The sequence below is a fragment of the Vitis riparia genome, unplaced genomic scaffold, assembly GCF_004353265.1.
Source record: "Vitis riparia cultivar Riparia Gloire de Montpellier isolate 1030 unplaced genomic scaffold, EGFV_Vit.rip_1.0 scaffold445_pilon_pilon, whole genome shotgun sequence".
Lineage (NCBI taxonomy): Eukaryota > Viridiplantae > Streptophyta > Magnoliopsida > Vitales > Vitaceae > Vitis > Vitis riparia.
This window is the reverse complement of record NW_023269679.1, coordinates 28,920-34,927: the sequence shown is the minus strand read 5'-3', so window position 1 is coordinate 34,927 and position 6,008 is coordinate 28,920.

Sequence of the window (6,008 nt, the reverse complement as noted above, 5' to 3'; positions counted from 1 at the left end):
AGATGCTATGAAATGCTCAAGGCATTAGATTATATGAATGATTCTACATCATGTACTCAAGGCTCTAGAGGCTATGATCAGCTCAAGGTTGTGGATGACATGAATGACTCCCAATCATGACCTTAAGGCTCTAGATGCTATGAACAACTTAAGGTTGTGGATGACTTGAACAACTCTAGGTCATGAGCTCGAGGCTCTAGATCTTATGAATAGCTCAGGGTTGTGGTTGATATGAATGACTCTAGGTCGTCAGCTCATGGCTTTAGATGGTATGAACAACTCAAGGCTATGGAGACATAAATGACTCAAGGTTGTGAGCTCAAGGCTTTAGAAGCTATGAACAACTCAGGGTTGTGGATGACATGAATTACTCCAACTCATGAGCTTAGGGCTCTAGATACTTTGAACAACTCAGGGTTATGGTTTACCTCAATGACTCTGGGTCATGATCTCAAGGCCTTAGATGTTATCAACAGCTCAAGGTTGTCGATGACATGAACTACTTTAGCTCATGAGCTCGGGTCATTAGATGCTATAAATAGCTCAGGGGTGTAAATGACAGGAACGACTTCGGGTCGTGACCTTAAGGCTTTAAATGCTATTAACAGCTTAGGGTATTGGATGATATAAACTATTCTACATCATGTGTTCAAGTCTCTAGATGATATGAACAACTCAAGGCTATGAGTGACAAAAACGACTTCAGGTTATGAGCTCAACGCTCTAGATACTATTAACAACTCAAGGTTGTGGTATACATGAATGACTACAAGTCATAACCTAAGAGCTCTAGGTCATGAGCTCAGATGTGCAGATGCTATAAATAGCTCCGAGGTGTGGATGACATGAACAACTTTGGGTCATGAGCTAAGGGCTCAAGATGCTATGACAGCTCAAGGCATTGGATGATATCAACTATTCTTCATTGTGTGCTCAAACCTCTATATGATATGAATAGCTTAGGGCTATTGATGACATGAATGAATTGGGATCGAGAGTTGAGGTTTAAAAAATGCTATGAACAACTCAAGTCTCTAATTGACATGAACAACTTCGGGTCATAAGCTCAAGGCTCTAGAAGTTATGAAGAGCTCAAGTCATTCGATAATAACTCAGGGTTATGGATGATGTGAATAACTCTGGGTCATGAGCTTAGGGCTCTAAATGCTATGAACAACTTAGGCATGTGGATGACATGGATGACTCAAGGTCATGAGCTCAAGGCTCTAGATGTTGTGAACAACTCAAGGCTGTGGTTGACACGAATGACTCCAAATCATGAGCTAAGAGCTCTAAATGCTATGACCAACTCAAGTGTGTGGATGACATGAATGACTCTAAGTCATGAGCTCAGGGCTATAGATATTATGAACAACTTTAGGCCTTATTTTACATGAACAATTTTGAGTCCTAAGGTTAGGGCTCTAGATTCTATGAAAAACTCAGGGCTCTAGATATTATGTACATCTCAAGGTTGTGGATGACATGAACGACTCCTAGTCATGATCATAAGGCTCTAGATGCTATGAACAGCTCAGGGTTGTGGATGATATTTATTTTACAACATGATCTCATGCCTCTAGATGCTATGAATAGCTCAAGGCTATGTATGACATGAACGAATATGGATCGTGGGCTCAGGATTCTAGATGTTATAAACAACTCGAAGTTATGGTTGACATGAAGGATTTTTAGTTGTGAGCTTAGGGATCTAGATGTTATCAATGGCTTAGGGATATAGATGACATGAACGACTTTAGGTCATGAGCTCAAGGCTCTAAATGCTATGAATAACTCAAAGGTATGGTTGACATGAACGACTCTGAGTTGTGAGCTCAAGGCTCTAGATACTATGAACAACTCAGAGTTGTGGATGACATTAGTTACCATGGGTCGTGAGCTCAAGGCTCTAGATACTATAAACAACTCAGTGTTGTGGATGATACAAATGACTCGGGATCCCATGAGCTCAGGCCTCTAGATGCTATGAACAACTCAGGGTTGTTGATGATATGAATGATTCTACGTCATGAGCTCAAGCCTCTAGATGTTATGCTTAGCTCATGGTTGTGGTTGACATGAATGACTCTAGGTCGTGAGCTTAAGGCTTTAGATGCTATGAACAACTCAAGGCTATGGATGATATGAACAACTCTGGGATAAGCTCAAGGCTCTCGTTGCCATGAATAGCTCGAGACTATGAATGATATGAACAATTTCAGGTCGTGAGGTTAAGGGTTGTTGATGAAGTGAATGACTTCGGGTCGTGAGCTCAAGGCTATAGATTCTATGAACAACTCAAAGTATTTGCTGACACGAATGACTTTGGGTCATGAGCTTAAGGTTCTAAATGCTATGACAGCCCAAGGCTATGGATGACATGAACGGCTCTCAATCATGAGCTTAAGGTTCAAGATGTTATGAATAGCTTAGAGCTATGTTTGATATGAATGTCTCTAAGTCATGATCTTAGAGATATGGGTGTTATTAATAGCTCACGTCTATGCATGACATAAACGACTCTGGGTCATGAGCTCACGGCTCTAGATACTATGAATAACTCAAGGCTGTGGATGACATGAACAACTCAAGGTTATGGTTGACATGAATGACTCTAAGCCTTGAGCTTAGAGCTCTAGATGCTATGAACAGATCAGGCCTATGGATGACATAAGCTACTCCAGGTTGTGAGCTCAGGGCTCTAGATGCTATAAATAGCTCAAGGTTGTAGATGATATAAACAACCCGGGATCATATGAGCTTAGGCCTTTAGATGCTATGAACTACTTAGAGCTGTCGATGATATGAACGATTAATGGTCATAAGGCCAAGGCTCTAAATGTTATGAATAACTCTAGGAGATAGACGACATGAACGACTCAAATTCGTGAGCTCAGGGCTCCAGATGCAATGAATAGCATAGGGTTGTGGTTGACATGGATGACTCTGTGTTATGAGCTCAAGGCTCAAGATGTTATGGACAAGTCAAGGCTATGGATAACTTGAATGACTCCGAGTCATGAGATCAGGGCTCTAGATACTATGAATGGCTCAAGATTGTGGTTGACATGAATGATTTCTGGTCGTGAGCTTGGCACTCTAAATGTTATGAATAGGTCACGGTTGTCGATGACATGAACTACTCTCGGTCATGAGCTCAAGTCTCTAGATGCTATGAACAGCTCTAGGTTGTGGATGATATACACGATTCTGGGTTGTGAGCTCAAGGATCTAGATGTTATGAACAACTCAAGGTTGTGGATGATATGAAGGACTAGGGATCCAGTGAGCTCATACCCCTAGATTCTATGAACAACTCAGGGTTGAGGATGATATGAACGATTCTTCGTCGTGAGCCCAAGGCTCTAAATGATTTGAATAGCTTAGGGTTGTGGATGACATGAACGACTCAAAGCCATGAGCTTAGGGCTCTAGATGCTATAAGCAACTCAAAGTTGTGGATGATATGAAGGACTAGGGGTCCAGTGAACTTAGACCCCTAGATTCTATGAACAACTCAGGGTTGAGGATGATATGAACGATTCTTCATCGTGAGCCCAAGGCTCTAAATGATTTGAATAGCTTAGGGTTGTGGATGACATGAACGACTCAAGGTCATGAGCTTAGGGCTCTAGATGATATAAACAGCTCAAAGTTGTGGTTGACATGAATGACTCCAAATCATGAGTCATGGCTCTAGATGCTATTAACAGCTCAAGTTTGTGGATCACATGAACGACTATGGGTTGTGAGCTCAAGGCTTTAGATACCATGAACAACTTAGGGATTTTGTTGACATGAACGACATCGAGTCGTGAGCTCAGACCTCTAAATGCTATGAATAGCTTAGGGTTATCGATGACATGAACTACTCCAAATCGTGAGCTCAAGGCTCTTCATTCCATGAATAAATCAGGGTTGTGGATGATATGAACAAATTGGGATCCAATGAGCTCAAGCCTTTAGATGCTATGAACATATCAAGGTTGTGGATGACATAAATGATTCTAGCTTATGAACTCAATGGTTTAAATGCTAAGAACAGCTCAGGGCTATGGATGACATGAATGGCTTCGAGTTGTGAGCTTAGTACTCTAGATGCTATGCAGAGCTAAGGATAGTGGATGATATGAACGAATTCGGTTCGTGAGCTCAGGGCTCTAGATGTTATGACTACCCCATACCTGTGGAATACATGAACGACTTTGGGTCATGAGCTAAGGCGTCTAGATGCTATGACAACTCAAGGTTGTGGATTATATGAAAGATTCTTAGTATTGAGCCAAATGCTCTAAATGCTTTTAGCAACTCAAAGTTATGGATGACATGAACAACTCAGAGTCATGAGCTTAGGGCTCTAGATGCTATAAGCAGCTCATAGTAGCGGTTAACATGAACAACACCGAGTAGTGAACTCATGGCTCTAGATGATATTAATAGCTCAGGGTTGTGGATGATATGAACGAATCTGGGTCATGAGCTCAAGGCTCTAAATACCATGAATAGCTTAAGCCTTTGGTTGACATGAACAACTCCGGGTCATGAGCTCAAGGCTCTAGATGCTATGAACAGCTCAAGGCTATCAATGACATTAGCTACTTTGAGTCATGAGCTCAAGGCCTTAGATGCTATGAATAGCTTAGGGTTGTGAATGATATGAACGACTCGGGATCTTGGGATCTCATGATCTCAAGCATCTGGATGCTATGAAGAGCTCAGGGTTGTGGATGATATGAATGATTTTAGGTCACGAGCTTAAGGCTCTAGATGCTGTGAACAGCTCAAGGTTATGGTTGACATGAATGACTTCGGGTCGTGAGCTCAGGGCTCTAAATTCTATTAACAGCTCAAAGTTTTGGGTGACATGAATTACTGTAGGTTGTGAGCTCAAGGCTCTAGATGCTATGAAAAGTGTAGGGTTGTGGTTTACATGAACAACTCCGGGTGGTGAGCTCAAGGCTCTAAATGTTATGAACAGCTTAGCATTGTGGATGACATGAACAATTATGGTTCATGAGCTCAAGTCTCAAGATGCTATGAAAAGCCTAGGAAAGAAAGAGCTTGGTCATGTAGGCTAGCCGAAAGACCTTGCACAACAGTGCATCATTCCCTATATCGAGAGTCATGAGATACCTAACGCAACGCATCTGACAAATGCAACCTTCTATTGCGCCTCTTCTTCATTGATGCTTGGGTAGAGTCGGTACCTTTGTCCAGCTGTGTTTGGCGAGCTGTCGAAAGCTCCTCCTTAGACCATGTCGTGTAGCTGCCAGAGGAGAACTCAATGCTCTTGGGGAAAGGTGCCTCATCAGTCCGTCTTGAGGCTATTTGTTGGCTTTGAGGGTGCCAACGTTGAGAGGGGCCCAATAGTGACATTTGTGCCCGTAACTCTTCATTCTCTTGTTTGAGTCTCTTCGTTTAGCGGAGCAGAGAGTGCATTTAACAATCACTCTATCGTTAACGTCTCTCCATCTTTTCACGGGTGGCAATGTAGTATTCGCCACCCATGGCTGATGATCGGCTTCTAGAGGGTGTTGACATCCTTAGTCATTCCCACAGACAACACCAATCTTGGTGTCAAGCCAACTGGAGTCAAGTCCGTCCAGCTTCACTAGAGTCAAGCAAACTTCTTCCCTTGTTCGTGCTTCTTGAGGAGTCCATCTAGCTTCACTGGAGTCATACGGACTTCTCCCTGCACAAAAGAAAGTTCGAACGGGTGGTCCGAGCACACCCCTTCGAAGCTTAAGTCAGATGAGGATAGCTCTACCTATTTTTATGGGAGAGAATGAGTGTATGTGTGTGTGTACCTTGTTCGTGCTTTTTGAGGGGTTTATATAGAGTTGATGGCACCGTCCTTATATTGTAATGATGATTGCGTGGATTATCAATGTCGTTAATGCGGAGTGGACTTGGCAATCATATCAAGTAAGGGCGGCTAACTGGTGCCATTTGCTTACTGTCGTGCCAAAATCTCGGACCGTGTAGCTGAATGTCCATTTAGCTTGCCA